The following is a 12083-nucleotide window of genomic DNA, read 5'->3' as shown; positions in this document are numbered from 1 at the left end:
CAGTCAACAGTCTGGTGTTTAGATAAAATCACAGCTATCATTTCAACTCCTGGATTGTTCTCCAGAGGTTTACTTCTGAACCAGTTGCCAGCCCTGCTTTTCACAAGTTCTCTCCCATACTCTGAACATAAAAGGAAAATTTGGCCCACAGTATGAGACTTAGGAGCTGATCTTGGATAACTAAAACCAATCACTTTAACCAGATCCACACTCCTCTCATAATTGCTTCCTTCAGGATATGACTTAGGTGAAACCCACAATTCACCTTTAGTCCTAAAGATACTATCTTGAACCCTGATCATCAGGATTTCTGCAATTAGGTTTAATCCATGTTTGTGTTCTCTATAGGGAACTGATTTACCCAATGCCTACATAAAAATGAAATGTTGCTATCTCATTATTACTTGGATTTCACTGCAAATGACACAAGCATTGAAGAGGTGATTTGCTCTCTTCTAATCTAATCTTAAAGTCTCCAAATCTGGTTTTGGGATCAGACAAAACTTCCAGAGAAACTAATCAGCCAGGTACAATGAGAAGAGCCACAGGAAATAGTAGTACAAGAGCTGTGGTTGTATCCTCATGAAATGGAAGAAGGTGAAGAGTAAACTTTTTACTGATTCTCTCTCAAATGATAGAGGTTGTGGCCAGGGGACCTTGAAAGCTAATTTTTATCTTTGCGCTTTTGTCTATTTGATAGAGAAAATTTACTGTACTGGCCAATCTCTGAGTCATCTGACTCTGTGCTGTGAGAAGTAAGGCAGTAACATGACTTTAGTAAAGAGAGTGCTGGAGATTTGGAAGAGAGTGGCTCCATATGGATCCATCCGAAATTCAGCTATTAGATGGAAAGACTGACAAACAGGGGCAAAAAAATCAACTCAGACCAACACTCAGAAACCATTTACAGAAAATACCCACAGGTAATCTCACACACATCCCATTCTGCCCACCAAATAGATATTACATGATGTTGGAGTATCTGGCCAGAATCCAAAGTACAACATAATTTAATTGTCACTAAGACTGAAAAAATAGAGGTGTCAGAAAGGGGGATTGGCTACCTTAGGGGGAATAGGTTCCTCTCAGTAGAGATCTCCAAGTGAAGACTGGATGGGGATGTTGTAGAAGAAATTCTTGGTCAGGTACAGTTTCTACTAAATTGACAATTGTCTTCTGACTCTGAGATTCTGTGATTTCCTTTAATGGCAGAATCACTAGATTAGGAGATCAGTGGACTGCTATAAATATAGCATCTCTAGATTTCTGCAAGGTATTTTTCAAAGTTTCTTGTGTTATCTTTGCAGACAAGATGCAAAAAAAGCAGTTAGATGTGAAATAGTTACATGGATTCAGGTCTGCTTAAATGCCCATCCAAAGAGTAGACATTAATGAGTTGATGTCAACTTGTCTTAAGATCTGTAGTGAAATCTCTGGGCATCTGTCCTTAGCAATGTGTCTTTTAACATGTCTACAAGGGATTTAGATGAAGGTGTAGATACTTTGTTATTAAATTTGCAGAAGAAAGGATGTTGGATACCAGACTCATCATCCAAAAAAATCTCAACAGACTAGACAATGGGATGAATTTAATGAGAGTTAATACAGCTAAATGTAACATCTAACACTTGGGTTCAAATAGTTAATTTCATAAGTATAAGATGGCTACAGTAGAGATCTGGGCATTTTAATGGACTGCAAATTAAACACCGTGATCTTGCAGCCAAAAAAATGTAAAGCAATCTTAAATTGCAGTAAGAGACACATAATGAGGGAGGTAATAGTCCCCCTATACTTTGCCCTGGTCAGAACCAATTCTGGAATATTGTTTTCAGTTCTAGACACACATTTTAAGATTGCTGTCAACCCGGAGCATTTCCCAAGGAGTGCAACAGGGAAGGCAAGGGGCCTGGAAACTATGTAATATGAGATCTGGATCAAGGAACTAGGAATGTTTAGCCAGGGGAAGGGGAGACTTAGGAGAGATATGACAGCTATTCCTCAAGTATCTGAAGTTCTGTCATGAGGAAAAGATAGATTACCACTGCGGTCAGGACAGAGCTAGGGGCAACGGTGGAAGTTGAAAAGAAGCAGTTTTTAATTAAATGGAAAGAAAAACTTCCCAACATTTACAGCTGTCCCAACTCGGATGGGCTGCCCCAGGAATAAAAGGGTTCTCCTCAACCAGAGGTCTGTAAGTAAAGGTCCAATGACCACTTTCAGGAATGCAGTAGAACTGGTTACTGTTCACATGAGGAAGTGGACTACATGGCCTCCTGAGTCCCTCCCAACTTGGAGATTCTGGGACTGCATTCTAAGGTTCTTTCTACTACACCATAATGCAATGCTGCATCTGTTTCCTTCATGCTGAAGGTCAGGTAGCTGATTCACCAGGATTCAGTGTCTGGCTATTATGGAAGTCCAACATCTTGAACCTAGTAATGAAGTTCAAGTGCTAATTGCATCAGGGTATAATTTTGTTAAAATACTGCAGAGCTCCAAGCTCCTGACATTCCCTTAATTAGATGATCTTAGTAATTGCTCATCTGCTGCTTCCGAAGTTTAAATCTTTATTATGTTTTTCTTGTGGGAGTATTTGTGGGAGGAAGAAAAATCCCCAAGATTACAGTACCAGAGGATTAATATGCTGCCATCTACTGGACAATGTGGGGAGTACAGTGACCAGCAGGAGCCCAAACATCAAAAGCCATTTTACTATTAAGCTTTACACGCTGAAGTGGAGAAAGCTGCAACATTTGCTAAACTCAGTCCAGGTAACTCTCCATAATGACTGGCTGAGGATAGCTATCCCAGCGCTGACATCCCTGAGCACCAAAAAAGTAGCCAAAGGCTACTCACTTATAAGCATTCTGGGGAAGATACAACCAAAGGAAAGTTTTGAGTTCTGAGAGATCATGTGGTTTAACCCTGTCAATTGACATATAAAGAAACTGAGGCCTAGAGTGGTGTCTTTGTCTAAGGTTATACATATGCTAAATAGAAGATCAGAATTAAAACCCAATTCTTCTGAACTGGGTTTCTTCAAAATTAGGAGGTTCACGGGCAGCTAGGAGGTGCAATGGATAGAGCACTGGCCCTGAAGTCTGAGGGACCTGAGTTCAAAGCCAGCCTCAGACACTTGACACTTACTAGCTATGTGACCCTGAGCAAGTCACTTAATCCCATTGCCCAGCAAAAACAAAACAAAAAACAAAACAAACTAGGAGGTTCAGGTAAGGAAAGGCATAGGAACCAAGGCAACAGAGAATTAGGCAAACTCAGTTTCCTTGGAGGATCGGCTTGGTTGGCATAAGTCAAGCATTAGTCCTAGAATGAAGAGGCCAGAGCTCAAGTCTTAAGCCTGATATTCTAGCTGACTGATCCTAGAAAAGTCACTTAACGTTGAACCTCACTTTCCAGATCAGTCAAATGAGAATATTAATACTTGATGACCTGCCTTACAAGGGTGATTGTGAAGAAAGTGCTTAGCCAATTACAAAATACTATGTAAACAGGAGCTATTATTAACTGTCATAGTTCATCTAATCAAGATTTGAGTGTATCTTAAACAATTGCATCAATAAATTGGGGAGGAGGGGAGGCATATTATCAATTTTACATCAGACCAAAGAATGTTTCTACCCAAGTCCTCAAAATCTCTGATCACTGATTGGATAGAGCTTCCTAACAGCAATATCATGAATTATATTCATCTCAGCACAACATCATTAACTAGTGTAGCTTCCAATAGTATCCTCTATTTTGAATGCCACAGAATAGGCCATATCTCAGACTTAACAGAATATCCTCAGAGTTCCCAAGTATGTTTAGTTCTGTCTAGCCTGTTCTTAGACATAAATCATAAAGTCTTAGTAAATATATATATATATATATATATATATATATATATATATATATATATATATATATACATATATGTACACATATTCCCCTTTAAGCCTAACTAGAAGGATGATCCAGCAAGGTTAAGTTAATACTCACAGTCTCTGTTCACTCCTCAAAAGCTATTTGAATCCCCCACCATTAGGTTGCACCAGTTATGGTTAGGCTGACAACAGTAATACCTTTCTAATAATGAAGACATTTCCATCTAATTGGATAGGTAGAAATGGACAGTCAGTAAGGAATTTGATCTAAATCAGTCAATACAATAAACACTTATTAAGTGCTTAGTATTTGCCAGATACTGTGACAAGTAAAGCAATGAGGATATGAACAAAGGCAAAAAACCACTCAAAGGAGCTCACAACCTAAAAGGGGAGCCAAGTCAATCGCTATGTATATATGACATACAGAATAGATGGAGGTCAATGTCAGAGGGTAGGCACTGGGTGAGGGGGTTGGACCAGGAAAGGCCTCCTGCAAGAAGGTGGAATTTAAACTGTGTCTTAAAGGTAGCTAGGGAAACTAAGAGACAGAGGGGAGGAGGGAAAGCATGGGGACCAGCCAATGCAAAGACATGGAGATGAGAGATGAGTGCTACATTCAAAGAACAACACATATGCCATTGTAGCTAGATTGTACAATACGTGTAGGGAAGTAAAATGTAAGAAAACTGGACAGGTAGTAACAGCCAGATCATGAAGGTCAGATCATTTTTAATGCTTAACAGAGGGTATTTGATGGAAGAGATCACAGGAGTTTATTGAGTAGAGAGGTAACCTGGTCAGACCTGCACTTCAGGAAAACACTTTGGCAGCAAAGTGGAGCATGGATTGGAGTGGGGAGAGATTTGGGGCAAGGAGACCATTCCAGTCATTCAGGCAAGCTGTCATGAGGGCTGTACTAGGGCAGTGACCGTGTGGGTGGAGAGACAGGATGGTATACAAGGATATTGTAAAGGTAGAAAAGACAAGGTTGGATACCAGGCTGTATATGTGGGATGAGTGCAGGTGAGGAGCTGAGGATATCATCAAGGGTTCAAGGATAATTGAATGGGAGGAAGCAGCAAGGCACTTTGTATAATATTAAGTGAAGCTTTCAGGGCTAAGGTTCAGGGAAATCGATGAGGCTTGGTAGGAAATGGATTTTGATTACTTTTTCAAAGAAAATAGAGAGGTAGGGGAAGAGGCAAAAAGGCTGGTTGATGGTTAAAACCCATCATCTATGAGCTTCTCTGGAGCCAATCTCAGGAAGACTCTGAATTTCTGTGGTATTATTTAATCTTTGATTTAAGGATGTAGTGGGAGACTACACTGAGCCCAGTCCTTCTGAGCGGGTGGAGTGCTCCTAATACAATTCCTCTCCTGGAAGAAGCTAGAGAGGGGGATGTCTAACAGAAGTGTCTTGGAGAGACTTTGGAGCACGTGTAGACGTTCTGTAGCTGGTTCCACTCTGCTAACTATACGATGAATAGGAGCCTGTTTGATTGTCTGTGGTTGCATAGCCACAAATGAAGATACATTTAAAGGGTACTAGCAGACCAGAACCTCAGCCCCTATCTTCATGTGACTTCTTCCTGGCTGATGGCGTTCCAGTGAGCAGTATTGGAAATGACCAGAACTCTGTGAGCTCTGAGAGGTCAGGAGAGTAAGCCAGCCAAAGTCCAGCAGTCTGGGAGCAGAGTTCAGGGACCAATGGAAGGAGATGGACATTCAGTGCTTACTCATCTGTTGTCCAGAGTGCCACCTATAAACTAAAGTTCATAGTGACATATTTATTTCCCCTTTTGGAACAGGGCTCCTTTCTCTTTCACCAGGATTTTGGTCTTGGGTCTCTTTGCACCAGTTCCCACCACCACCCAGACCTGCTACCCAGGAGCTAAACCTACCTGCACTAGGGTTAGGGAGCAGGGCAGTTACCAGAAACTGGATCTCCCAAGGAGTGACCATTAGTAAGGCCAAGTGGGGTGTCCAGGCAGGAGTAGCTCTCAGTTAGTAGGGCTCAGATAATTTCTGCTGTGTTAAACAGGTGATAGTGCTGTTGGGTCGCGTTCTGATATTCTCATAGATACAACCCAGCAGGGCTGGGTTCCTTTAGAATAATATTCCTTTAGAATAACAACCCCCATCAGGAGGTTGGTAAAGGACCATTTTGGTTTGCCAGTTAAAGTCCCCTTTACTGGGCCATTGCATCTGTACTGACCCCTCTATATAGTACAACAGGGTCAGTCTACTTGTGAGGGCCCCCTATGACTGCAACAAAGGATTGTACTCCCAGCTGTTTAAACAACCTCAGGCACTTTGACCTGGCTTATGCTGTAGTCGCACAGTAAAAGAAGCCTTTCCTCTGGCTGCTGTTGGAATTTGATCTGTAACTAACCAAATTTCTTGGCAGTGTATTTTACTACCTTTGATACCCACACTGGTATTTGTCCCATCCCATGGATTCATTTGGTGCTAGTAACTGGGCAGACTTTTTTCCACTAGCCCATTGTTGTATAGCAGCTGGTTGTTAGACAGCTGGTATAGGCAGGATAGCCAGACCCAATCTGCCAAACTTGGACTCTCTTTTTGTCGTCTGACCAACCATCGACCGACTATCCACAGACAGTCCCCTACTTCAGCTCTAATGGCACTAACTTCACAAGGAGTCAGCAGTCTGATCCTTTCACCTGCATGTGGCCCACACACCCTTTCTGCTTCTGCCTGCTGGCAAAGTTGACATACTTGCTTCTCTGTTGCTATAGGAAGCATCCAGGGAATGGCCCCTCTTCCTGGGGACATCTATGACACAATGAATCCATTAGATTATGTTCCTAGACTCAGTGGGACATCTTTCCCATCCCTATTAGGGTCTTACAGGACCCACAATTGGTATTGAATTCTTGTGCAACAGGCCCATATTGGGCCATCCTGGCATTTAGGGGCTCCTACCTTGCTTTTCACCCCTGTTTCTTTATCATTAGGCCATTGTGCCAGGCCAGATCCTGCAGACTACCACACCAAATGGCCTGGTTCAGATCTGGGGCAATGGAGCTCTTTGAATCTAAGTACATAAAAAAGAGAGTGCTTTACTGGACTAAAAAGAAGATGGTTCTCAAACAGCTGTACAAAGCTACAAAGTGAGAGAACTTTCCCACAGTCTTCCCATTGCTCTATAAAGAGGTGTTTCATGACCACCGGTGGAGATAGCCATGTGGAGCTGGAGGGTCTGTCAGGTCTGAGAACCTGATGAGCAAATAGGATAGGCCCTTCCCTACCGTATGCTTGAAAGCCCATGCATGTATCTTGGGTCATTCATCTGGGGGCAGTTCTTTATCCACTTGTACAAACTGTGCCATGTTTGTTATCTAACTGTGCCATGCCCTGACTCAGTACTTGGTGTACAGATCACGAAACCAAGAAAAATACCAAATGGCCTTCAGGCCTTTTCAGCGCCTTCTACTTCTGCAGGGATGCTGGCAGAGGGATCAAAAAAGGGAGAGAGGATGCCAAAAAGCCATGCGGTTTCTAGACTGTCTATAAACATTAGCTTAACTTTTGGTATTCTAAATATTAGATCCTTATCCAGCAACCAATGGGTGGACACAGTGCTGTGGGAACTAAAGCATACTGAAATTAGAAGACAGAAGGAAGCTGCAGATAAATGGAAGGATGTGTTCTTCTTGGAGAAGAAAATAAGAGAGTGGGTGGAACTGGTTTTTATTGTACCTCCAAAGTCAACAAGAAACATCATTTCATTGGATATTTAATTATCTCACTTTGCAGTGTGCAACATGAGCTTTTTTCAAAAAGACTGCCATTAAAATAATTGTAGCTTTTTCAATATACATACAATAAAATGTAGAGGCAGCCTGGCATAATAGATAGAAGGGTTCAGCCTTAAGGAATCTGAGTTCATATCCTGCCTCTGACACATGCTGAGTGGCCACAGGAAAGTCCCTTGACCTCTCAGTGTCCTACTCTAACACCATTGCTAGCTTTTGTTTTTATATCACCTTCCTTTTGAAATATATCCCTCTTCCCACCCCTATCTACTGAGCCATCCCTTGTAACAAAAAAAACAAAATAGAAGAAAAGCAGTTCAGCAAAACCAAACAACACATCAGCTGAGCCTGAAAGTGTATGCAGCATTCTATACCCATAGCCTCTCAGCTCAGTAAAAAAAGAAAGGGAGTTGCGTTTTCTCATCTTTTCTTTGAGGACGAACTTAATCATTATAACACTTTTTAGGGTTTTTGGTTTTTTTGCGGTTTTTGGTGTATGTGACATTATTGTTGTCACTGTGTTTACTGTTTTCCTGGGCCTGCGTATTACTACACTCTGCATCAGTTCATATAAGCCTTTTCATGCTTCTCTGAAATTTTCATAGTCATGATTTCTTATAGCACAATTATATTCTACATTTATGTATCACAATTTGTTTAGCCATTCCCCAAATGCTACTACAAAGAATGCTATTGTGAATACTTTGAGGTATATGTTGGACCTTACTTTCGTATTAGATTGCTTAAAGATGTATGCTTAGCAGTAGGATCCCTGGCTTAATCATTTATTTATTTATTTTATTTACTTGCATTTATTAAGCACCTACTATGCGTTAGGCACTCTGCCAGGCACTGGAAATACTAAGCCAAAAAGAAATAGTCCCTGCCCTTGAGGAGCTTGCATTCTAGGAGGGAGAAAAGGGGTGTGTGTGTGTGTGTGTGTGTGTGATTAAGAGTAGCTTGGGGAAGGGACTCTAGGAAAGGTTTCCTAAAGAAGGTAATAATACTAAAGAGGAATCCTGGAAGAAAACAGAGGTCCCAAGAGATGAAAAGTGAGGAGGCAGTGCATTCCAACATGGGGAAGATCAGTAGAAGGGAAGAAATGAACAATGTCTGCTAAGGTAGGTAGGACCAGGTTGTAAAGGGCTGTAAACACTCTACAGAAGAGTTTATATTTTATCCTAGAGGCAAGAGAGAGCCTCTAGAATTTATTAAGTAGGAGAATGACCTGGTCAGACTTATGTTTGAAGAAAATCATTTTAGAAGTTGCGTGTAGGACAGATTAGAGAGGTGAGAGGCTTGGGACTAATGTCCAAGTGAGAGGCGTCACCTCAACTAGGGTGATGCCCATGTGATTAGTGAGAGGGGGTTGGATAAAGATTCTGCTGTGAATGCAGAACCAACAGTATTTGGCAAATGACTGGAAGGCACATAGAAAGATCACTGGATTTATAACAATAATAATAATAAACAATGATGATAGCATTTATATAGCACTTAAAATATGCCAGGTACCGTGCTACATGCTTTACAGGTATTATTTGATCCTCACAGCAACCCTGGGAGGTAGGTGCTATTATTAGCCCCATTTTACATGATGAGGAAATTGAAGTAAACAGAGGTTAAATGACTTGCCCAGCATCTCACAGCTAGCAAGTGTCTGAGGCCAGATTTGAACTCAGCTTTTCTTTTCTCTTTTTGCAACGCAATGGTGTTAAGTGACTTGCCCAGGGTCACAGAGCTAGTAAGTGTCAAGTATCTGGTCTGAGATGGTTTTTGAACCTCCTCCTGACTCCAGAGTGTGTGTTCTATCCACTGCAACACCTAGCTGCCTGAACTCAGCTTTTCTTGACCTCAGGCCCAGCTCTCTACCCACTGTAATACCTGGTTGAGAAGTTAATGGAAAATGTTTCATGAAGTCTGAGAGGAAAAGTTATTGGTGACAAGGGAAGGCTTCCATTAGCATTTCAGCAAAGAATAGGGAAAGTATTACAGGCATAGGGGAAAACCTGCACAAAACATAAGAGACACTAGGGAACACGGCATGTTTGGTAGACAAAATAGTCTAGTCTAGTCCAACAGGAAGGAAAAGTGTATACAAAAGAATAGCAGGAAATAAGACTAGAAAGAGTTATAGGACATAGAAAGCACCAGGTTGTAAGAAGGCTTTGAATAGCAGACAGAAGAATCTAAACTTTGCTCAATAATCAACAGGGAATCAGAGAGCTAAATAATGTAATAGGAAGGTAAGTGTCAGGGTCAGGAAGTGTTGGGTTCAAATCCTGCCTTAGACTCGTACCAGCTTTGTCACCTGGGGCAAATCACTTACTCTTACCCCTCTTAGCCTAAAATACTTTATTTGTTAAATGAAGGGATTAGAGATGATGGCCTCTAAGGACTCTTTCAGTTCTAAAATCTGTGATCCTCTGAGTATTTTTGACCAGAGACCTCTATTTATAAAAGAATGACTATTCTGATAGACGCATGAGGATAGATTGGATGGGAAGAAGTGGAGGCAGAAAGAACTAGATGGTGGCTATCATTAGAGTCCAGTCAGAAGGTAATGGGATACCACTGCACTGACAGTGGAAATAAGGAGAGATACGTGAGAGACATTGAGGAGGTTGAATAGGACCTACTAACTAGTTATATACGAAAGGCAAGAGAGAGAAAAGAATCAAAGATGATACCAAGCTCGAAAACAAGAAGAAAGCATAGTAGCCCATCCTCTGCCTGAGGCACCACTGCCTACTTGATGTCAATCTCAGACATCTGATTCTCACCCCAAGCACTAGGTGTCTCACTTCGAGAACCATGGTTTCCAACAACTGGTCAAGGACCCAGTCTAGCACCAAGATGCAAACACCTCATCTGAGGCAGCTGGGAGCACAGCAGATAGAGCACTGGCCTGGAGTTAGGAAGTGCTGACTTCAAATCTGGTCTCAGACACTTAGTAACTGTGTAAACCTGGGCAAGTCACTTAACCTTGGTTGTCCAAGTTCCCTCAACTGTAAAATGAGGACAATAGCACCTACTCCTCAAGGTTATTGTGAGGATCAAATGAGATATTTGTAAAAAGTGTTTAGCACAGTGCCTGACACATAGTAGGTGCTTTATAAATGCTTATTCCCTTCCTTTCCTTTATGGCTAGAAACAGTTACTACTAGCAAGCCCTATCTCCCTTCTTCCCTAACTCTTAAAAGAGAAGTGATACATCCTCCATTATTCATAGGATTTGACAAAAGGTGCTCCATTTCCTGTGGCGAGAAACCTCCTACCTCTAATGCTTCCAATCCCTGTGGTCCTGAACCCTCCTCGACTCTTCCCCTTCCCCCACAGCTATGAGCAAAAACCATCCCCCACTTCTAGGTCTCTCCTTCCCTTCTACCCTCTGCCCATGTCCCATGTCCTAATCCAGCTGTGTCTGTGGCTTCCACTCTGCCCTCTGGAATTCCTATTCTCTCATTTACACAGTTCCCTTTATCTTAGGCTTCTCATGCTTCTTCCATTTTCTGGCACTCACAAACATGGCTCTGCACAAAAGACATCCTTGGCCATCCTTTCTAGTGCTGGTTATATCTCTTCTCTGGTCCTGGAATAAGAGTAGGCATGCTTCTTGCTCTCCACTGCCATTTCCAGACCCTTCCTCTGCCACCACTACTTAGGAATCTCTCTTCCTTTAAGATTGACACTATCCAACTATAACTCCCAATCTGCATACATCCTGGTGGCATTTATCTACTCATTAACCCTCTTTCTCAAGGAGGTCAGTACCTGGCTCACAGTCTTCCTTGCCACCTAACACCTGTCCTCTTACTAGGGTACTTCAATGCTCCCTCATGTTGATAGTGCAAATAGCTAAACTTTCCAGTGTCTCAATCTCAAGTCCCAAGATTTATGCCTCTATTTTACCATGGCCTCATACAGGGATAGCCATACCCTTGATCTCACCCTCATCCACAAGCACTCCAATTCCATTTTCAAGATTTCTGAAATTATTTTATCCAACCATAACCTCTTATCATACCATCTCTCCCTTTGCCTCATTCTCTTAAACCTATTCTTCATCTTCACCTTAACACCCAGTCCTTCCATTCCTCAGTGTTCTCCAAGTCCATCACCCCTGCTCTGGTTTCACTTTCCTCCCCTCCTAATTTTTACCCTGTAGTTAACCAATTCAGTATTACATTGTCTTCTGTGTCCTGCATCCAGTTCCTAACAGTGCTGGATGCTGAAGGAAGTCAAACAGCAATGCTAACTGGGAATACTACAAAACTATGTTAATCTCATCTCACCACAAGGTAGTCCTTTTAATCCTCGCTAATTGATTCTCCATCGCACTTCCCACAGTAGCTGTTCCAAATCTCTTCTCTCCTCAAGCTTCCCATACTACCCCCTCTGTCTGTTCATCAGA

At 41.9% G+C, this 12083-nt stretch overlaps 1 protein-coding gene across 5 annotated transcripts in view; it reads right to left on the bottom strand.

Moving 5' to 3' along the window:
• The window catches only part of DIXDC1 (DIX domain containing 1), a 66576-nt gene that overhangs the window by 39227 nt on the left and 15266 nt on the right, over positions 1-12083 (bottom strand). The window lies entirely within an intron of this gene.

The sequence above is a fragment of the Phascolarctos cinereus genome, unplaced genomic scaffold (genome assembly GCF_003287225.1).
Source record: "Phascolarctos cinereus isolate Bilbo 61053 unplaced genomic scaffold, phaCin_HiC Scaffold_726;HRSCAF=1367, whole genome shotgun sequence".
Taxonomy (NCBI): Eukaryota; Metazoa; Chordata; class Mammalia; order Diprotodontia; family Phascolarctidae; genus Phascolarctos; species Phascolarctos cinereus.
Note: the sequence above shows the minus strand (reverse complement) of the source record. Positions and strands in the feature narration are given on the sequence as shown.